The 23,259-nt window shown below is 46.6% G+C and overlaps 1 protein-coding gene across 5 annotated transcripts in view; it reads right to left on the bottom strand.

Annotated features, from left to right (window-relative positions):
- Window positions 1-23,259, bottom strand: part of GKAP1 (G kinase anchoring protein 1) — a 1,031,394-nt gene that overhangs the window by 610,536 nt on the left and 397,599 nt on the right. The gene's annotated exons all lie outside the window — the stretch shown is intronic.

Below are 23,259 nucleotides of genomic sequence, written 5' to 3'. Positions count from 1 at the left end.
AGACTCCCAAAGCGTTTGTTTTAGTGGAGGGAGTAAGAAAGTTCAGACTTAAGATTTGTCATGGATTGAATATAGGACAGCTTTCCCAAACCCTACTTACTGGCCAGAGGATGAATCCAGACAGTAATGCTACATAAATGGTAGACAAGTGGCTGCCACACAAATTTATGTATAGGCACCCCTCTTTGCAGAGCAGAAGATGTTGCCATGCCCCTTGGGGAGTGAGCTCTCAGGCCTTCTGGTAGATCTTTCCCAGCCAATCTGTCACGTTCCGTAATTGCAAGAATTATCCACCTGGACAATGGTTGTTCTGTAACTGGAAGTCCTAGTCGGTGTGCAGTACAACCTTTGAAAGGTTTGTCATGTTGACGTATTTTTGCCATCTGTGAAATGTAAAGGCTCAGAGCCCTTCTGGGATCAAGCCTATATAGCCTTTCCTCTTCCTTCTCTGGATGAGGGGGGCGGATAAAATGTTGGTAGTTCAATTTTCTGGGATAAGTAAAAATCTGATACGATTTTTGGCAAAAAAGAAAGTTGAACATTAAGGACAACGTTGTAGAATATAGTAAATGGAACTTTACTAGATAAAGCCTGCAACTCAGTCACCCTGCGGGCTGATGTCAAAGCTAACAGAATGGTTTTAAACTTTAGTAGTCTCAGTGGACATGAATGTAGAGGCTCGAAAAGGAGCACACAGACATTTTAAGACAAGATTCCGGTCTTAAATAGGCACTTAAAAAGGAGTAAGAGGGAACACGTTAGTGAGCCCTTCAAGAAATGGTATAATTAATGGCATCTTAAAATATGATACCGCCTCCGATATGTGCTTGAAAATTGAAAGTGATGCCCAATAGCCTTTAATAGATCCACTCTGGAGCCACAGATTTGCTAAATGCAACAAATAAAAGTAACACCCTAGGCGTAGTGCACCGAAAAGGGTTCCCATTCTTTTCCCTACACCATCTGCAGAATGTATTCCAATGGCAGTGGTACAAGGATTCCGTTTCTGGCCTTCTGGCCGAAAGCAAAATCTCCAGATCATCATCCGGGAGGTCCCAATCCTTATATCTCAACCCCTCAGAAACCATGCGTGAAGGTTGAGTGTCTTGACCTTTGGACGGAGAACCCAACCCTCCTCTCGTGAGAGAAGATCCTCGGTTTGAGGAAGACGCATTAGAGAGCAGATGTAAATGTCCAGAAGGCCTGGGTACCACATCCTCCTGCCCAATACAGAGCAATTAGGATCATGGATTTCCCGAAATGTCTCAACCTCCTGATCACATGAGGAATGAAGGGGACTGGAGGAAACTCATATAAGAGTGGAAACGCCAAGTCCACTATAGATGTGTTTCCTAGAGCTCCTCCTGGGAGAAATTCCCTGGAGTAGAATCGTTTGCAGATCCAGTTGACACTGGTCGCGAACAGATCCACTTAAAGGGTCCTCCACAGGGTGAAGATTTCTTGCAGGACCTCCTGAGCTAGTTCCCACTCGTGGGAAACTGCTCAGCAATCTCAGAGCGCCCGACGCCGTGTTCTCATCTCTGGCTAGGAGAACCGCCAAAAGAGAGATTCCCTCTTGAATTGCCCAGAACCAGAGCTGCATCGCCTTTCTGCACAGTGGTAGTGAAACTACGCCTTCTCTATTGTTGTGCTAGTACATGGCCACTGTGTTGTTCGTCATTATCGGGACATTCTTTGCCCGTACAGAGGGTGGAAAGGCCTTCAGCGCTAGTCTGATTGCCCGCAGATCCAAAAGATTGATGTGTAGTTTCGACTCCAATGGAGACCAACGACCGCAGACCGCTGGCGTAGGCTCCCCACCCCGTGAGTGAGACTTCCGTCACTACTATTCTCCCCGGAAAAGGTTGCCAAAAAGGTTCTCCATTCAGAATGTTGTCCACGTAAGCCCACCACAGGAGATCCTGCACGACTGTGCTCAGAACCTGAAGAAGGTCTGACATATTGCCTGAGAATAGCTACCACTGACTCCCGGGGGCCCATTGGAAGGATCTAATTCTCAGACGAGCCTCTGGCACCAGCAAAATGCAGGACGACATGAGGCCAAGCAACCTCAAAAAGTCGAAGGCCGGAAGACGCTGGGCACTCTGGAATTTGGAGACCATCTGCAGAATGTGTTGAGCCCTCACCTCAGGTGGCAAGGCTTTTCCCAAGGATTCATCCAGGACTGCTCCAATGAAATGGAGTCTGAGATTGTATCATGTGGGACTTGTTGTAATTGAGGGAGAAGCCCAGTCTGTGGAGAGTGTGGCAGGTTACGCAGAGATGTTCCAGGGCCTGTTTGGGAGAACGGGCCCCGATTAGCCAATCGTACAGGTAGGGGTAGACGCGAAACTGCCTTCTCCCGAGACTCGCTGTCACCACTGCCATTAACTTGGTGAAAACCCTCAGGCGGAGGGTCAGCCCGAATGGCAGAACTCAAAACGGATAATGAGAACCACCAACGGCAAACCTCTGGTACTCTGTTATTGTGATGGATTGGCACATGAAAGTAAGCACCCTGAAGGTCCAATGACACCATCCAATCCTGAAGCTGGAGGGTCTGAAGGATGTGTGAAAGGGTAACCATGTTAAATGTGTCCTTCCTGAGGAACTTGTTCAAGCATCTCAAGTGCAAGATGGGTCTCAAACCTCCGTCCTTCTTGGGCATTAGGAAATAAGGAGAGTACCACCCTTTGTTCCTCTCCGTCACAGGTACTGGTTCTATAGCACCTTTCTCTAGTAGGCGCAACATTTCCTGCACAAGGAACGGATCTGGAATTTTGAACGAGTGGCTCCCCAGTGGATGGTCCTAAGGCCTCTTTAGAAAGGGGAGGCAGGAACCTTGGGCTACTGTTTCCAACGCCCATGCATCTGAAGTAATGCCCTGCCATTCTTGCAGATGTTGTGAGTATGCCTCCCACCGGGGTCTTGTGGGTTAAGGCCTCAGAGAGGTTTTGAGGTGGCTGAAGCAGTGGCTGATGGTAAAGTAGCCTTGGCTTGGGCAGATTTGGTACCCCTCCCTCGTACACCACGAGGGAATCTTCTTTGGCCCCTTTGACTAGCCAGTCCTCTCGCCCTTCCAACTCAGGAGTAGAAGTCAAAGGACTTACCCCTTCAAGATGATCCACTGGGGTAAGATGGTTGCGGCTGCCTGATAGCAGCACCAAGGGATTTGGCTGCCGCCTTAGAGGTCTGCAGTTTCTCCAAGCTTTCGTCAGCCTTGCTGCCAAACAGGTGAGTGCCATCAAAGGGCATGTTGGAGTCTAGACGGCATGTCCGGTGCAAATCTAGAGTTCCTCAACCACGCAAACCTGCGCATCATAGTGCTCGCAGCCATGGCTCTACTGATGCTATCAGCAGAGTCCAGGCCTGATTGCAAAGACTCGCACATCGCCTCCTTTCAGTCTCTTACAATATTTAGGAAGCAGTCTATTTCTTCACATTCGGGAATATGATCAGCCGCCATAGCTATGAAGTCCCACAGGGTGAATGTACATTTTGCAAAGGCGCAAGTGGCAGTCGAAGACTTAAGAGCCATGCTCCCAGCAGAAAACACCTTCCTTGCCCAAGCGTCAAAATGCTTATTGTCCCTGTCAGGTGGGATGGTTAGGTATGCAGCCTGTTTTGATGTAGACGTCAGTGCCTGAACTACCAGGCTATATGGTGTAGGGTGCTTTGACAAGTAGTCACGGTCGCTACTCGAAGGCCTGTACTTTTTGGTGAGATTCTTATTCACAGCAGGACTTCACTCAGGAGCCTCCCAATTCACGTTCACTCTTTTTGGAGTGTGACACGAAAAGGAAGCACAGGGTCCTTTTGTGGACCTTTGTCAAGGTGGTCTGTCAGGTTGTCTTGCTCGAATGGAGCAGGTATGCCCCATCCAAGAAAATCAAGGACTTGTCATGGGTTTCCTGTAAGAGGCATCTGGCATGGTCTGCCAGGACAGTCTGCTAAACCCAAGTTCTGGAGAGATGCCAATACCACTTGCAGACTGAAGGTTTTCATATAAGTCTCTTCATCTAGATTCTTCTGAAATATGGGCTTTAGGGACAATGGGACTTCCAAACTCCAAACCAAAAGGTGGGATGTCTTGGTCCGATGGCTCGTGCTCCTCATAAAAAGAGGATAAGGATTTTGAGAAATATTTTCTAGACAAGGGCTCATAGGATTTTTTCACTTTAATGGGTAAGGGCAAAGATAGTTTCAAGCCCAAAGGCGTCGATTTCATTGCTGATGGTGTCGACGGTTTGGACACTGAAGCAGTTGATGGCTTAGACTCAGACAGCGACGATTTCTTTGACGATTTATGCATTGCCTGAGCCCTCGAAGGACTTGAACCTCGACTCTATGGAGTCAACGACGATTTTTCGTCGAGACCTTGCAAGTTCTCCATGATCCTCTGGATTGCGTCCTGAGCTTGAGGGCGTGCAGGATTTAGCCTCAACCCTTTCCTTGTTTTTATGCAGCGTGACAGGAGCATGGCTTTTTTCTTTTTCTTCGACTGGGACGGAGAAACATTTTTGCATTTCCTGCGTGAACTCCTCTTGTGCAGGAGTCAAAAATGTTGTTGGAAAGACTATACTTCTCTCTGGAGAAGAATCAGAGGAGCTGGAAGGCGACCTATAGTGCCTTTTCTTCACCTTCGTGGAAGACGAGGAATGGTGAGACCCACTCCTAGAGCGTGACTGATTTTTCAACCTTTTCCTTCGAGGAGAGTCGCCTTGCGATTCATCGGATGTTCGTTTCTTTGACAGCGTCGTCGAGGAGGATTTAGTAGAGGGCCTACCCACAGCTATTATACTTTTATGCTCTTTCAGAGCCTTACCGGTTATGGACTGACAGGACTAAGAGTCCACCGTCCTGTGCTCCACGCCAAGGCCACACAAACACACCCGATGAGGGTCCATGAGTGACATTTTGGCACAGCAGTCGTGACACTTTTTGAACCCGGTCTGACGTCGGGGTTGACGGTGCCGATGATGAGGCAATCAATTTCGATTATGTCGCAGTTTTAAACAAAAAACAAAGAGCACCCTATTTCTCAAAGTGTTAGCCAACGCGCGCTGCCAAAATCTTTTTTCTGAAGCAGCTAAAGCTGGAAGGAGATCTATCAAAAGATGAGGAATACGTGGGAGGACACAATACATTCGAAGTGTATAGTAAGTAACTGGTGTTCTGGTTAGCCACTTTAAAAGTACTCAATCTGTCAACTTTGAGACAATTAAGTTGATTCAACAGTACCATGTAACTTTTTGGGTGAACTCATACCTTAGCAATGACTGCTTGGCTCAGATATCCGACCATCTACACTATTGTGCAAGGCAGTGCATAATTATTTGCCTACCACCCCTCATTGCTTGGTTCATTATCTGATGTAGTTCTACATTAGCACAAATTATCTCAGCTCCAGTCCCATATATTAAAAAAGTCACAAATGTTATCTTATGGTACATTAGGATATAGACTATCCTCCCGCCAGTCGCTGTATTGGGGGGTGGCATGACATTAATTCCAAATAGATTTATGCGAGTACTACCCACAGTATAGTCTGGTCAGATCAGAATTTGTGTGATACCTCGCATAACCACATTGTTTTGTGGGTGGCTATTGGGAGATGTGATAAAGCAGAAGCTACGGGTCGTTGTGCTGCTTGTTGCTTTTCTGCCCGAACTTAGGGCTGGAGTAGAGCGAGGAGGACCAGGAGGCTGTAAGGTTGATGTTGGCAGGTGGCCAAGTTGGATGCAGTGCGGTTTGTTTAGCTTTCTTTCTACCACTTGATTATTTTAAAACTATGATTGATGGGTTTTGTGTGCTGCCTTGCTTGCATTACAGTCGGTACAAGAGCCCCGACAAGCCTGTCCATCCCCCTCACTTGTGAAAAAGAATAGAAAAATGGAGTATGAAAATGGGACAGACCAAGAAAGAAAAGAAAATGTTAAATTTTGAAACTGATGGGCGCTTCTATGATTAATAATTGTCCTCATCTTAATCCTGGCAACCATCTGTAGAAAGTTACTGTTGCCAGACAGGGTAAGGCTTTATTCACCTGGTCTTCTCTACTTACTTTACCTTGAAAGGCCCAGAGAGCGAGGAGGGAAGGCTTCTTTTTTGGCACTGGTCTCATTGCTCCAATTGCATTTCCGCCCCTCTGATTGCTTAAGAACCCAAGCAGATGTAAGCACTTTACTCATGCTCACTCAGCCCAAATTGACAAAGTCGCAATCAAACTATGAGGAAGTGATTTGTGTGTAAAGTGAACAAAATTAATATAATACAACATTTTCATTCTCTCAATAATTCGAAATTTGCAGATTCCCAGTGACAAATGAAGTTTAAATGTAATAGGCCGCTTAACATGTTTACTAGAGAATTTCCTAACTCCAGATTCACATTCTGGGAGAGCAGTGAGACCCATACCAAAGCAGGCAAGGATAGTATGTGCTTGTGAGCGGGGTTTGGAGGGGTGCTACATATACTGTCCCTTCTGGAATCCATGATGGTAACAGGCCTTCATGTAACCTCAGGCCAGCCCCTTTCAATCCACAAAACCATGGAGCAATCACAAAATATTACAGCCTCAGTCCCCAAGCGTCCTCAATATCATACACCAGTCAAGAGCACCCTGCTATACAAAGCGGTACGTTTGCTCTGGCACGGTGGGGAGTTTTAGTGGCAGTTGGAAGAAACTTTAGTGGAGAGTCGCAAGGGGGGAGTACCGAGTGGAGCAGAGGATAGAGCTGGGAGGGAGTGTCTGGAGGAAGAGGGGTTACATCAAAGGGAGGAGTATTGCTGGGGGTTGGAGAGGGCAGACCATCATAAGAGGAAAGCAATTTGAGAGGGGATTGGAGAGAGATGGTATTGGAGGATTATCTGGAAAAGGTTTTATTGTTGAAAGAGGGTTATCCAGAGTGTTGCAGTTGTGGAGGAGCGTAACCAGTATAGGGGGAAAGTTATTAAAGGAGGGGGAGAGCTGCCATTTACGGAGTGAGATATTGATGAAAGGAAGTTACTGTCTGGTAAGAGCAAATGGGGACCAAGTGTTGGGGAGAGCAAGTGATTTGAGGAGGAGATTCGTCATCCAGAGTGAGAGTTATTGCTTGGGTAGTGTTACAATCAAGAGAGAGAACAGAAAAAGCGGAAACCTGTCTTTTGGAGAGAACTGTTAGAGAAAGAAGGTTGTCACCTGAAGTGTTGAGTCTTGAATGTGGGAAAGACAAAGGAGGCTAATGGGAAGAAGGGGAAGTAGGCCCTTGCAGACAAAGGCATTTGGCTATGGGTAGAGATACCACTATACAAGGAGAGAGACGCACAGCCTTCTCCAATGTGCCGCCAATGCTCTCCTCCTTAATGCCAGTAAGACAGATTCTCCTCATCGGCACACCCGCTCCCCTCCATTCCTGCCAATCTCTGGCCGGCCTCTCTTGGACCACCTCCTGCTCCCACCTGTGAGGCTAAAAACCTTGGGGTCATCTTCGACTCCACACTCTCCTTCTCTCCTCATATCTCCAATATCTCTAAGAAGACACACTACCAGCTGCACCCCCTTAGAGGTATTCTTCCTTTCCCCTCCTTCCCCAAGAAGCTCACTGTATCCAGAGCTCTGGTTCTCTCTAGGCGGGACTACTGCACCAGCCTCTTTCTAAATCTGCCTGCCTCTACTCTCCGCCCTCTGCAACTCATCCAAAACAGGACTGCAAGACTTGTCCTTGGCCGCAAGCCCAAGGATCATATCTCTCCAGGACTGAAATCTCTGCACTCGCTCCCAGTGGCTGCAAGGATTAAGTTCAAGACCCTCTGTGTTTCTGTATCCCAACAGCCCCCTCCCAGCACTTAACACCTGATGTCTGCACTTACCTCTGCACCTGCCACCATCTGCCGCACTTATTTATATTTCTTATTTATTTACTGTTTTTCCTATGTACCGCACTTCCCCCTCCCCCCTTTCCCCTCGCACTCACCCCCACCAACTCCCTGCACTTGCGCGATCTCATTGTAATGTAGCCGCTTGTCTGTCTTACTCTCCTGCCCTCTCCTCCTCCCAATCACTGTTCATTTTGATCTTACTCTTCAGCTATGTCCGCCAGACCTATTCATTGCAGCTTGTTTGTTCTCCCCTTCCCCATGCTCTACCCCACCCATCCCCCCTCTAGCACTATCTGAATTGTCGTCAGACATAGTAAAATTGTCGCTCGTTCCGTTTCTCTCCTTCACCCTCTTCAAATTCCTCCTCCCCAGCCCACCCTCCTCGTGCATTTCTCCGGCACTACCTCAATTGCCGTCAGGCATAGTAATGTAGTTGTTTGTCTGTTTCACTCTCCCTCCCTCCCCATTCCCTTAGCACTTGCACTATCTGAAATGTCGTCAGGCCGATTATGATAGTTATCTTTGTTCTTTTTCACATTCTGACTGTATCAAGGACTGTAAGAATGTTCATTGTATTTTGTTCCCTTGTTTCCACCCCTCCTTGAAGTGCTTTGAAACCCTTTGTGTATAGGCAATATACAAATAAACAATCAATCCAATGTGAACCTGGCCTAGTACGATTGTTCTCTGTATTCCCTCTGCTTGCCTTATCACGGCTTCAAACACTGGTCTATAGGCGTGTTAAAAATTCCATATCATATGCAAAAAAAAATAAGGAGGGCTCCAGCAGACCAGCTCAGTCCAGGACAAATCTTAAAAGGTGAGAGGAGGAACGAGATGATGCATCCTTCCCATGGTACAGGAAGATTACGCCAGTAAGGAGGGAAGAGACCTAGATCCAGCATCGAAGGATATCCAGCTCACCGAGTCTCCCATCCAAGCCCATGGCAACTGACTGGGGTCCGAAGTGATCAGATGCTGTTCTTCCACGCATGGAGGTACCGAAGAATTTGGAACACCTTCACCTGGGAGGGCCCTACCAAATTCTACACCAACAAGAGTGAAGAAATCAAAAATACAAATCTGGATTCTCATTGGACAGGGGTAAGGATGGTTCAAGTCATGGGCAATTGGCTGAGTTCTACATGACATCACTCTGGGACTTGGGAGGTTGAGACTTTGTGTTGGTGAAGATTTGAGTTGATTTAAGTACCGCCCACCTTTCTTAGATGTGCAAAAGGGAATAACTGAGGGCACTTCAGACTCCCGTGCACTGAAGCATACTGTTGGTTACCCTAACAATTGTACTTTTCTCCCTCCAAAGATGTCTGAACCATATTATCCCTTGCTTTTGCACAATACAACCCTTACACCACAGACAATTTATGCCCTGTGTCCCACACTGGGCACACTCCGATAGGGCTTATTAGAACTTTACCCAATAAAAGTGTATTTAGTGCACTAGGGGCCATCCCGACTGTCTACAGAGGGTATATGATATTTTGTGAGATACTAATACTTTCATGACGAGGCCAGTGCCTGAATGAATTAATGAATGATTGCACTTCTAGATTGCATACTATCTTGGAAGGGGTCACTTGACACTCCTCAATAAGCTTGGGAATCCATTTGATATTATGCAAGCCTATTTCAAAGTCAAGTTCAGTCTTCTAAATCCATGTCAGCACATGCAACACATTCGATAGACATAACCATTGGCAAAACCAACAGTCTTGGAGTTTGTACAACCAAAAAGTGGCTAACTTGGCAAAAGGACATCTGCTGGAGAGGAGTGCAGTATCCTGTCCTCCCATGTACTGCTATCCATTGCCAAGGATTGCCATCAGATGCACAGGTATCACTTGCCTCATTGCCAATGATTGACATCAAGTGGCTAGGTAGCAAGTCCCCCCCAGACCCCAATTGCCATTACATGCACAGGTACCGGCCCCATTGCCAAGCAGTGCCATCAACATCTCAGGTATTTGCACCATAGACATCGACAATCCAGGTATTCACCATTTTGCCAATTAGTGCCATTCACTAAAATTAGGTAATTATATTGTTTAGGTTCCTTTAACTAACTCAGAGTCTGGCTTTGCTGGTTTCATAACCATTTCTCCAAAAGGGACTTCTACTAAAATGCCACTGGCAGTTGGAACTCCTTTTTGGTGTGTTGTCCTAGTCCCAATGTGTCCCCATGTATTTCTATCCCCAAGAAAGTATGTTGGAGAGTAGAAGGTGGCATATATACACTTTGCGTTTTGGCTGAACAATTTTGTAGCCTTGTTAGCACAATAACAGCCAATGGTCATATGGTGGCCAAATGACTAACATATGACCATTGGCTGTTATTGTGCTAACAAGGCTACAACATTGTTCAGCCAAATGCAAAGTGTATATATGCCACCTCCTACTCTGCAACATACTTTCTAGGGGATAGAAATCCAGGTACGAAGCCTTAACCCTGACCATTTTGTTTGTGACCTTTCCTTTGTATGAGGAACTGCCAAAAGGGCCTATGTTCTTGTCTGACACTATGGAGTGGTTGACCAAGTTCAAGACACAGAGCGATTGCAGGCCACAGAGGTTTGAAGAAGCTTGCAAGACACGGATCGAACTGAGAACCAGGGAACTTATATTTAACAAGAAGTGACTGCAGTTGCCAAATGAGATTGGCAGGGTGGGTTGTGGGGAGAAGGAAGAGAAAACACGTTTCTAACACTGCCTGCCACACATGGTTACTCTTAGTGGGCTTCCTTCGCAGAGAACAAAACTAAATAAGAACTTCAAATAGGAGGATCAGTTGTCCTAAAAAAGATTGTTATTAAGTGTCTCCCATTTCTAGGACTACCAAATCTGCCATTTCAAGTTACTCTGTAGTTTTGTTCTCTGTGATGAACCCCCACTGAGTGTAACTAGAAGTGGGAGGCACTTGTAGCAAACCCCTCTAGCTGCAAATTAGCCAATTACGAGAGCAGAGTCTTTGAGAAAGGTTTAGGTTATGTACTAACAAATTCAGAGAAGAGTTTCAACAAATTTCAAAGATTCATTTGAAACCGTATTCCAGTAATAAAGATCAATCTATCAACAAAGATTAAAAGTAACTCCGTCTAATTTCACTCAACTGATGAATACACATGGAAATTAAGAAACTAAAAGATAGTGTACTTCAAATCGAAAATTTCACCATAAAAGACAGTAAAGCATTAAAAGAAATAACCAATAAAGAAAATAATATATGAAAAGCAGACAAGTGAAGCAACCATGGTTATTTTAGCTAGACCCAAATATAATGCTGAATGGGAAAGACAATTAAAGGAGAGAAGTCACTTGAAACTAATGGAACACCCAACTCCACAGTTACAGGAAATAATTAAGACTGAAGCGCAGAAAGCAATGGAACAGGAGTGGATCTGTAAACAGGAGGCAGACATTCTAGTAAAAATGTTTTATAACCTTTTACATCATCCTAACATACAGAAGGATATAAATACAAACCTCCAATATACCTTTAGTTTCAGGAGTGGATTCTAAGCCTGAGCAGTTGTCAAATGTGAACTCCCAGTAGAACTGCGCTGTGGGGCATGTCCACTCCATATGCCCCATTGGGCCTGCATGGGAGCAACCTCTCCAGCAAAGTGGTGAATGCGAACAGGAAAAGATTTAGATGCAGGGGGGTCGACTACCATCTCATTATAATTTTGTAGGAGCATTCTTTTATCATTTTACATCTCAAGATCTTCTTACTCTCACCCGGCTGTGAGACAAGTGTCATCCAACATCTCCATGCCCAGTTCCTCCTCCTGTTTTGCCTTATAAAAAGGAGCCATCACGCTGCTGGTTTACCCCAAGCAGTTTACAAATACTTAAGAACTTCCCTCTACCCAGGTCTTCACTTATCGTTACAGGAAATCCGAATGGCGGCCTTCTTCCTGCCAACATGTTCTGGGGTTAGTGATCTGGGTGGAGTAGGGGCAGAAGTTTTATTAGATCTGTCAGCAGCCTTCAACACTGTCGACCACCCCATCCTGCTGGCTCGCCTGGCCGGAGCGGGGATTACTGGAAAGGTTCTATCTTGGTTCTCTGCTTTTCTTGCCGATCGGGCACAAACTGTCTCTCCCACCTTTTTCGTTCAGTGTCTGCGCCTCTGCCTTGTGGGGTCCCCCAGGGACCAGTCTTGTCCCCTATGCTATTTAATGCCTACATTCAGCCCCTGGTTAGGCTCATCCGCTGTCATGATTCTGCCCCTCTTGTCCCCAGCCCTCCAAGATGTCAGGCTGGAGCCAGGCCACGATCACCTACATGGCCCTCAAGGGCCTCTCCATCCCTCCAAAGACCAACTTGGAGTCAGACTTGGCGCTTGTGGCACCAGACTCACTCACTCCCATTGAATAACATTGGGGATTGGACTTGTAGTGCATTGACGGGGACAAGATGGATGCCCCCACATATTTCGGTTCCCAGAACTGCATGTGCGGTCTAGTCTTTTGGGTGTGGTTCAGCCCAGAGACACCTTGGATACCCAGAGACTATTTAAGCCACACCCAGGCTGAGAAACATGCTTTGCGTTTTCTGCACCTGCAGCGCGACACTCACCGTGTTCGGATCGGAACCAGTAGGCCTGCATCTTTCTTCTGTGCTCAGCTCCTGCAAGAACAAGAACACTGTTGGGAACAGCCTTACCTTGCGGCGCTTCTGCCCATCAGTCATCGCTCCTTCTGTTCTGCGGGCATCTTCGGCGGTGTCATTCCCATCCCAGCATGCCGCTTCCTAAGGAAAAGGGAAAAGAACAGAAAAAAGGCATTAGTAAGCATTCTGCAAATCTTCGCTTATTTTTAAATACTGTACAAGCTTCAAACGCTTACCTGAATCCCAGCCGCTCTGGGGGAACTCTGTCTCCGGAACGTCTCATCCATCTGCAAGAGGTAAAAGACACTCCAGGTTAGCGTGGAAACATCTAGAGGTGCCGCATACCGCGCTTACCCACCGCATTTTTTTCTTCATAACCGGCATCCACGCTGAAAACGTCGTGGCACCTAAAAGAAACAGAAAAAGAACTCAGTTCAATGCAAATACAAAAGGGGTGCATCGCGCTCTCACTCACCTTCAGCGCTACTCATCTCAGCAACAAGAAGCCATCCCCGGACGCCGGCCATCATCTAAGGAAGGAGAGGAACGAAGTTAGAGAACTGTTCAAAAGACTCATTATACTTACCTGTCTGACTCTTGCCAGTGAAGTAACTAGGCAGCAACGAGCCCACATCAATCAACGCACCCCTGCCCTGGAGGCAGGACGGAGAGCACACTATCCAAGAAAACAAGATGAGCTGTGGATCAAAGGGAAGGGTTGGACCCCGGGGAAGAAGGGGTTCAAGCACACAGAGACAATAGGGAGTTCAACTCTACCAATCCTGTGTTTCAGGCCCAGTCAAATAGCCTCCAGGGAAGGGTTCGAGGTCGTAAGAGGTCAGAACAGGCTGAGTGACGTCCCTGTGGATACCAGGTGAGCGTTACATCCACTCACACGGCCTCCGCTGCTACTCTTACACTGATGAGTCCCAGATTATTCTGCGGCTCGATCTTTCCCATCCTGATCCGGCATCTCAGCTGTGGAGTTGCTTGGAGGACGTGGGGTGTTGGATCGGCCAAAATTGTCTGAAGGTAAATGGGGACAAGACCAAGATCATGGTAGTCAGCCCCTCTTCCGTTTCTTCTCTCTGGACCCCTGCTTTTTGGCCTTCTTCTCTTGGCTCCTGCCGTAGGCTGGTCTCCGCTGTGAAGAACTTGGGGGTAGAAAGCTCCCACTCCCGCTCCTTGGTGGCCTCAGCGTGTCAGTCCGGGCACTACAAGTTGAGTCTTGCGTAGTGTTCTGGGGTTTCTTTCCCCACAATTCCGTGCACCAGTGGCAGCGGCACTAGCCTGCTGCAATTCTCTCTACCTAGCCCAGCTATTATACCTGATCCACCGCCTTCAGTTTCTGCAGAATGCGGCAGCCAGGCTGGTGGTGCATACCCCTTATCGGATGCCGATCTTTCCGGTGCTCTGGCAGCTGCATTGAATCCCTTGGCCCAGAGGATGCAGTTTAAACCGATCAGCATTGTACGCCAGGCCTTCTATGGCCAGGGTGCTGAGTACTTACAGTGCAAGTTTCGCCCCTATATCCACAACTGCCCTCTTCGCTCTCTTGAGTAGTGTACCATTTTTATTCCCAGGGTATGGCTTGCACAAGTTTGGCGGGGGGCGCATGTTTTCTGACGCTGCAGCTTGGTACTGGAACTCTTCCTTCGGGCAACTGCTGATAATCTATCTTTCCGCTGACTACTGAAGACATTTCTCATGGTCTAAACTATTAGAGTCTGAGCTTTGTAAGTACCTTGTTTAGCACCACAATGCCCTTGGGTGAACGTGTGCTTTATAAATTCATGTAACACAACATCTGGTGACAATTGGTTATATCTGCATCTTTCACTTTCATGTCCATGCACTGCTTAAACTCATCTAACCTGTGAGAGGTGCGACCTTTAGAGAAAAGGCGTGTGTGTCTTGTCCTGGAGTGAATTCTGAATTATTAAGGATGGAGAAAAGGGAGCAGAGTCCAGGGGTCAGTCCCCAATGTCTGTGTTGTAGAATTATAAGTCGAGGTTAGAACGGTGCCTCTCGCAGCCCGAGCCCGCTTGGACAGAAAGGGCAGACTTGCCAGTGGAATCACTTTTGCAGCCTGTTCTACCCTCCCCCTGGTTTGGGAGCACCACGGGATTTATCCATCTGGATATGAGTGCTAATTGAGATGCTAACAAATAACTGATATCGGGATACCTAGGCCACCACAACATCTCGACAGTACGTTCACAGTTATTCTGTGCAATTCTTTAGCCCACATGAAGGAATATAATTTTCTTTGTAGCTTGTGTATATAATGGGCTGGTATATTAATGGTACGTTTCTGAAGATAAATAACATTCTAAGAACCTCATTCACTTTCAGGGCGTGAACCCCACTGAGCCATAAAATCTCAAGGGGACTCCAACTATACAGGTCTGACGTCAAACCCAGAATCAGTGGCAGGATAATGAGTTTGAGTAAGTCTCTATGCCTAGGGCCTAGGGGGATACCCAATTATTCCAAATAAGTGAAGCACCACCAAATGGGGTGTTTCTGCATCTTGGATTCCACAACTTCTGTCAGTTCTGCTTAAAAATTGACCTGGCCACATATGAGTTGTACCAGATCGGTGATATTTAAGCAGAACTGATACAGAAACACCCCATTTAGTGGTGATTCACTTAACTGGAATAATTGGGTACCACCCTAGCCCCTAGTCATAATGACTTACTCAAACGCAATATCCTGCCATCCTTCACATTTACAAAAAATTGTGAAGATTAACCATGCGTCAATTTTACAAAAATTTGGAAGATTAGCCATGCGTCACATTAGCCGTTTAATCTTGCTGCACGCAGAAGCACACTTTGTGTCTAGTAATTCTTGCTGCGCACAGAGGGGCTTGTGGAAGCAACTTATGTATTGCACTTGGAGGAATTTGTGTGGCGAGCCTGGATGGGTTGTGGGGGTGGTCAGTGTATTACACTTGAAAGAATCGGAGGGTACCATTCTGCTGCAACTGGATGAGCGCCGAGGACATACTTGGAAGAACTTTGAGGAGAGTAGCTAATGGGCTAACCACCCTGCTCCTGCTCCCCTCCAATATACATCCCATGTACTCTACACACCCTATGGACTAGCCAAACTACACACACACACCCAACATAACTAGCATTTGCATAAAACAATGCAGACACTGAACCTTACCCTCACGGATACAACAAGCCAGTGTGCACAATCATAACTGCCAGCCAAACTGCACATGAAACACACAAAACACACACACCCAACAAAACAAACACTTGCACACAACAAACAACCCAGACAGTGGGTCTTACCCTTAAGGATATCACAAGCCAGTGCACACAATCAAATCATCTGCAAGCCAACATGCACAGACTCGGTTTCTCCTGGTTCTAGATTTATCCTAGCACTCTTCCCCCTCACTAACCCACCCCGCCCTCTTTCTTGCAGAGTCACCATAGCACCAGGAGACCATGCTATGGTAGTAGTGCGTGGTATAAGACAGTTAAGATAATCTAGAACCCAGCCACGATTTGTACTCTTAAGAAAAAGCAGGATGTCGGAGGCAGAGGGCAATGTTGTGCTCTGTCTCGCCACTTCACCCATGAATGGTGAGATTTGCACAGATTAGCCTAGCCAGTGTTTCCACAGACAACGCAAATAACAGTGACAAGGGGCATCCCTGCCTTGCCCCATGTCAGCCTAATATGGTCTGTTAGTTGCCTGTTCACCTTTATGTTCAAGCATGGGGCAGCAAAGGACGTCATTATCCAGGCCTTGCTTTTAGGGCCTAATCCTATTGCTTCTAAAATCTCTTCGGAAAAGCGCCAGTCGTCCCAGTAAAAGGCTTTAAGGCATCTAGGAGTGAAAAAGTATCTTTATTACAGTAGCATGCATGTTTAATATGCCTCTGCAGATGTTGTTCTGTGTGTCTCTCTATGATTGATCAGAAGGGGGAGGATTGGTTAATATTTTGCCGAAGATCATGGCATCGTGGTTTAATAATGGTAATAGCCTGTACGAGCCGCATAATGCGTGATCCTTTCCTGGTTTGGGGATCAGAATTGTGATTCATTAAGCTATGGGGTCTACCGTTTTGAAGTCAGAAAGCAGTTAAACAGATTAATCTGGTACCAGGGCCTTCTGTAGTGGAATGGTGAGAAGTGTGGCCGGCACCACTTTGGTTCTAGAGCAGCCCTTTCCTCCTTGGGTTTTCTGCTTGCTCGAAATCCTTTTGGGCTTTCCTAATCATAGACCTACCAGGCAATAGTTCAGTGTGGTATTGAAATAGTGTATAAAGTTGGTCTTCTTCCCAATAATATAAGGTACCCTTGGCCGTCTAGAAGTTTCAGGATGTAGTTTTTTGTTTAAATGGTTTTTAAGCTTGAAGGCCAGCAGCCTGTTTGCCTTGTTACCCAGAGTGCAATATTTTCATTTTGTTAACATGGAGTGTGCTGAGCGCACTGACAGTAGAGCTTCCAGCTGAGCTCTAGCTACCCACCACTTCCTCAATGCTTTAAGGGAGCTAGTGACTCTGCCAGTTGGAGTGGTTGGAATTAGTTTTCTGAGCATTGAGAACTGTTTTGGCTTTCGCATATGCCGTAACTCTGAAGATAAATTCTCTTCTGAATAAGGTCTTAAGGGTGTCCTAGACTATGTTACAGCTAATCCCTGGGGGGGTTCCTCTCAAAGTAACTGTTGGTTAAAGCTTCAATCTCACTCCTGTGAACAGGATCTCCAAGGATTTTCTCTGAATTGCCAGGGCGGTTTAGGAGCGGGTGCAAGTCTCAACAGAAATGCAGACCATTACTGGGGAATGCTCTGAGATAATTCCAGTGCCTATCTCGATTGTTGGAAACGGGACATAGGCTGGTGAGGGGAGTATCTGGTGACGCACAAGTGCCATAGGTGAACATATGAATAAACTGTGTAGTCTTTCTATGCTACGGGCTGTATCTTCCATACATCAACCACTTAAAGACTGCTCATCAGCTGCAGAAGGACCACTGTATTTATTTTTTCTTGCAATTTGGAGGGAAGAGTTTTATCAATATTGGGATGTAGCGTGGTTCTTGAAGTCCCCTTGGATGACCACGAATCAAGCAGCAAAGGTTTTAATTAGCAGAATAAGATGCCCAAATAATACATCTTGTTTACCATTAGGGGCATATAGGGATATTAATGTTACTTGGTGGCCAAAAAGAGAGGCCTCTCAGCATGAAAGATCATCCCTGGGGGTCTTGCATATCGTCCCTGGGGGTCTTGCATGACTGCTTGTTGACGAAGGAGATGTTATTTGCCACTAGAATTGCAAAGCCGGTTTTTCGTGCCGCTGGAAGCAAAGTCATGGAGAGGAAATTCCCCAGCCTTTCATCTGAGGTAAGGATCTGAGTTTTTTGTAGGAAGACACTTATACAATTCTGCAAATCCCTTAAGACACATCTTTTTAAATATAGACTCAAGTCTTGTGGTCTGGATTATCAGGTCTTTTCTGAGAATTTGGAGTGGATATGAAAATCTGTGCCCAGATGCAGTTAAGATCGCTCAATTGATGCACAGTATAAATAACTCAAATCAAAAGAAGACTATTTTTACTCATGCGTTTTGTAAGTGGGCAAGTACATTTCATGGGCCAGTTTAAACACTGCACATTTAGGGTGAGAAACGCTTGCTTTGTCACTGCATGATCAACTACTGGGTATTTGGGCTATTTAAATCTTTAAGGAGACCTATACCCATTGTTGGAGTGTTTTGTTTCATGTGTGTCTTTCCTAACAATCAACACAGTAAATGAAATTACGTTTGACTAGATCATCATGCCAACTGGTCAGCTGCCTATCTAAACAGCAGTTTATTATTAAAAAGCAACACATGGGTAGTGTTCAGCGTACGTGTCTCTAAGAAGCTCGGACACAGCCCTAATCATCCTGCCACAATCCATCCTGTCAAGGCTATCATATCGGCTACCCAAGCGAGATTCCCACAGCAGACGGCTCCTGCAACATTTGCGTTCACCTACTTGGAAGTTTGGAGCGGTAGATCCGAAGAGCTCACAGGCACAGACCCGGGCGCTTACGATTTAGGAGCCATTTTGCCTTGGCTCTTACGGAGCGTCCGTGGGGGGAGTTGGCACCTTGGGTCCACATCCCGGACCTCAGCAGTACTGTAGCAGCCTCCACCTGGCTTCCGGGGGTACAGGCACAGAGGAGACTACACAGTAGAATGCTGGTCCCCGGACGTGATTGAAGAGAGGAGGGTCGGAATCGGCGCTTAGCACCACAGGGCTCTAAACTATCGCTCGACCTGAGGGTCTACGACCTGGTGCGGGCCCATTACGGTAGGCCACACTTCCCCACCCCCACCCCACCGCCCCCCCAGGTGTGGGATTCTTCCTTCGCTGCCTTCTTAGGTCCTTGTGGGCCCCAAAGACACTGACAAGGGCAGGCATCAGAGGATAGAACCCGTGACACAGCAGCCGCTGTTTAGAAGTCTGAGCAGCTTCATCATAGTGAGCAGCGCTTTCCATAGTTCCTGGGAACTGGGACTCGCCTGGGTCCCGGCATAAGCATGTGCGACCTCCACAAGTAAACCCCTCACAATTCTTGACACTTATTTTCCCTTTGAGAGCACAGGATTGAATCCCTGTATAGCATAGGTGAACCTAGCTCTTTACCTGGTGTAATTTCAATACTGGATATAAGTTTGGTGCTTTTCAGGGTATGAGGGGAGTTCCTTTATATAGTGTGGCACAACAACACTTTCAGTCACCTTCAATCAGCAGGGTCAGACCAAAGCTATACCTCTCGACAGTACGTTGCCACTATCTTGTAAACAACACGGCTAAGGAAAAATAAAAAAAACTGGGGCACAAATTAAAATTGATCAATATACAGCGTGCACCCCCAATGTCCCTAAACATATCCAGACGACTCCAAATCTATCAGATGCAGCACTACTACCTACAGAACATACCCTTTCAGATGTGAGTCGTGCCATTGTAGAATCCAGGAATTCAAATGGAGGGAAAGATGGGTGGGCTCAGTTCTGACGTTTCCCCGCTTCGCCACAACCTACATAAACTAGCCTCTAGAATGCAGAGATCTGGGAGGAGACCGAGAAGCACATATCAGACTGGGAAGACAATACGCACAACAGAGCGCAGCCTCGCAGAAGTGATCCAGAGGCTGAAAATACTGGAGGGACGAGTTGAAGACCGTGAAAGACGCTCCTGCAGGAGCAATATTGGCATCCTAGGGCTCCCTGAAAAATCAGAAGGCCCCAGCATGGAACTCTTCTGGAAGAATGGCTGGCAGACCTTATGGAGAGCAAGAGTATGTCTAAATTCTTTTCTATCGAGAGATATTGCATGCCACCCGGCCCACCTATGCCTGGGGCTGCACTGCAAATGATAGTGGCCAAGCTTTTCAACTACTGCGACCCAGATGCCTTGCTACAAATGGCACACGCAAAAGGGGCAATCCATTATAATGGGAACAAAATCACTGTCTTCCCGGATTGCACCAGGCAAGTGCAGAAAGCCTGTCAATCCTTTGATGCAGCCAAGAAAAAGGTCCAGGCACAGGGAATCGAAATATGGCCTTTTTTTCCCCAGCGCAATTGAAGATTAATTATAATGACCCAACGCATTTCTTCACTGATCCCCGTGAGGCTTTGACATGGCTGGAACTGCACACGGGAAAGGGACCCACACAGAGGTAACCAGAGTCCCCCCCACACCCTCCTCCAATGGAGCCGAGATGGGGCGCTTCCCCCCGTCCCCATCGCACCTTATGGACACCGCCTTCATCACCACTGAAGAACAGGGACAGGCATCCTGGAATAAAGGCTGAGGACCCTTGCAATTAAGTGAGGCCCAAAAAAGACTCACTATAAGGGCAAAACATTTTCTGTTTTCTTTGATACGGTGGCCGGGCCTGGGGCATCCGACTCAGTTGGCAACGTCACTAGCTCCCCCCCAACAGACCTCTTATTTTTCATATAATCAGTTTTTCTGTACGTAGTTAAGGCTCTTTGACCTTCCGGTGATATGTTTTGGCGACAGATGCTTCTGATTGGATGGGGGTGTGTGGGGGGTTGTGGGGGGAGGGGGAGGGATATGGGGTGGGAGGAGTTGGGAATTCCAGGGTGTTTTTTTTTTTTTTACACACACCAGACATGGATCTGCCCCAACCGGGCCACTTAGACACACAATCGCCTGCCACATTTTTTACCACATGCTTAACTGAGCTACGAGACAGTAAGTAGGAACCTAAGCCTCGTGACATGTAACATCAATGGTCTCTGCTCCCGGATTAAAATAGGGCTGGTACTGTAACTCCTGAACAGATACTCCCCAGATGTGGCCCTTTTTACTGAAACGCACCTCATGGGTTTGGATTGTTACTTTTTTTTTTTTAATCAACGAATTATAGATCATGCTGGTTTTCCAGGGGGTCTCTCGGGGTGTCCTGATTCTCATTCATAAATGGTTGCCATTTAAGACCCTTACACTTTAACGAGATTCACAGGGTAGGTTAGTTATGATCAGGGGTGAATCTGGGGAAGACATCCGTATCCTGGCAGTTTATGCACTTCCAACACTTCCTATGGAACTTCTCGAGCACATTCAGAACTTATAAGCATCCCACCAAGCAGAGAGATGGATCATGGGGGGTGGAGGGGAACTACATTGATTTTATGGACCCACTGATGGACCGAACACACCACTGTGGTAGGAACCCTGAAACACCCACCAAATTATACACTTTTACGTCCGCACTTGATTTCTATGATGGGTGGCAGGCCATGCACCCTCAAGACACAGGCTTCTAATTCCCTTCTGGCGGTCACACTTCAATGTCCAGAATAGATTATTTCTTTGCCCCCCTCTCCCCCTGCTCTCCTCAAGACATTCATCGGGTCTTGTCTGTTCGATTCCTAGCCAGGGGTATATCAGATAATACACCGCTCCTCATTGAGCTGAAAGGGGATAGACCCAAAGCAAGGGCAAACTGGCACCTTAACACCAAACATCTCGGAGTTCCTGAGGTTGAGGAGGGTATTGTAACTAAAACGGAGGGATATTTTGCAACTAATGTGGGGTCAGTTGCTAGCCCCGTGATACTCTCGGAGAGGTATAAAACAGTGCTTAGGGGGGAACTTATATGCCTGGTTGCGGCTAACCGCAGGAACCATGTGCAGAAATTATTGGAAGCAGAGATAGAAGCTGAAAGACGAGAGGAAGACTCAGTTTAAGGTCCCCAGAAATGCACAGAAATTGCAGAGGCCTCCGCATATTGCTACGAAGCCCTGTTTTGAAACCCCTCAAAGAGTGACCCAAACATCCATCTTAAGTCCTGTGAAGGGTCAGAAATGTGAGGCAGCCAACTTGATAAAGGTTTTTCACAAGAAGCTATTTTATTAACTTAAAAGGGTGTGATAAACACCTTGCTTTCCATAACCTAACGTGGGCTTCCCTGCCTATGAAACTAAGACTAAAGGAAAACACTTATATATAAGGATATCTGTCCCTCACACTTATGCATACAACAAAAGCATTTCAGGTATTCACATGGTTGTTCAAATTCAACAAAATTATAATTAGGATCAAATATTCCAGTACAGGGTCGGATGCCCTGCCGCAGGATCAAAGCAGAAGTTCCAAATAAAAGTTTCAATGAATAAAGTTCACTCTGATAATCAAGTTCCACTTAAAACCGTAACATGCAAAGGTTTCCAATAGCCAAGTTCAGTTTCCAAAACAAAGTTAGTTTAGTTTTGGAGGGGTACATTTGGTGCTGTGATCATTTTGGAATCAAAGTTCAACACTCTAAACAAAGTTTTGTCTTCACTCTTTCAATTATTATTATTTTTTTTTAAAGATCCTTTTATTGGCATTTTCAACAATGTGTAACATTCTCATCCTTCCCTAACCTCTCCATAAACAAAAAAAATAGCTGATTTCTCCCTCGGTTCACTACTCCTCCCGACCTCTGACCAGTTCCAACACCCAAAATCTTCGTGCACAGAGGAATTGCCTTGAGCCACTGCGAAGAAAGGATTAGACAACATCCCAATTTAGGTCCCCTTGCACGGAATATGTCACTCGCTCAACTTTGGACAACCATTCTTGCTCGTCCGGCTCTGCCCTATTCTTCCATTTTTGAGCCACCAGTAATAGTGCAGCTATGCTATGGATCATATAGGCCACCTTCTGAGCTTTAGTGGGTATAGTCTCCAAAATGTCCCTCATCCCAAGCATGGCCTCCTTAATGGCATGTATAGCAAATATCCCAGTCATCGCCTTCCTTAAATATTCCCAGAAGGGCAGCAGGCTCCCACATTACCACCATACGTGGTCCCAAGTTCCCGGTACGTCACACCCTCTCCAACATCTATTAGAAACCTCTGGAAAGAATGTATGAAGTTCTACAGGAGTGAGTTGCCACTGCACCATGGCCTTGATCCACATTTCCCCGATTGGAAACTGCCCTGGTCAGCCTGGGACTGACTCCCCCACCCCCACAGGCACTCCCATTGCTCTCCCTCTATTTGATGTCCCAGGGTATCCATCCAGTGTTCAATGTAGGGTCACCTCACCTCTTCCCTAGGTGTAGAAAATATCCTGTAAAGGTCAGCTACCATATGTGCCTCGTCAGTACTACTTGTTACATATTTCTCAAAGTGGGTGAGATCTCCTGTCGCCGCCCCCAAAACCCTGGGATTTTGTATCCAATGTCGAATTTGAGAGTATCTGAACCTCTCTCC

Source organism: Ambystoma mexicanum, chromosome 6p (assembly GCF_040938575.1).
Source record: "Ambystoma mexicanum isolate Mex_15411 chromosome 6p, UKY_AmexF1_1, whole genome shotgun sequence".
NCBI lineage: Eukaryota > Metazoa > Chordata > Amphibia > Caudata > Ambystomatidae > Ambystoma > Ambystoma mexicanum.
Note: the sequence above shows the minus strand (reverse complement) of the source record. Positions and strands in the feature narration are given on the sequence as shown.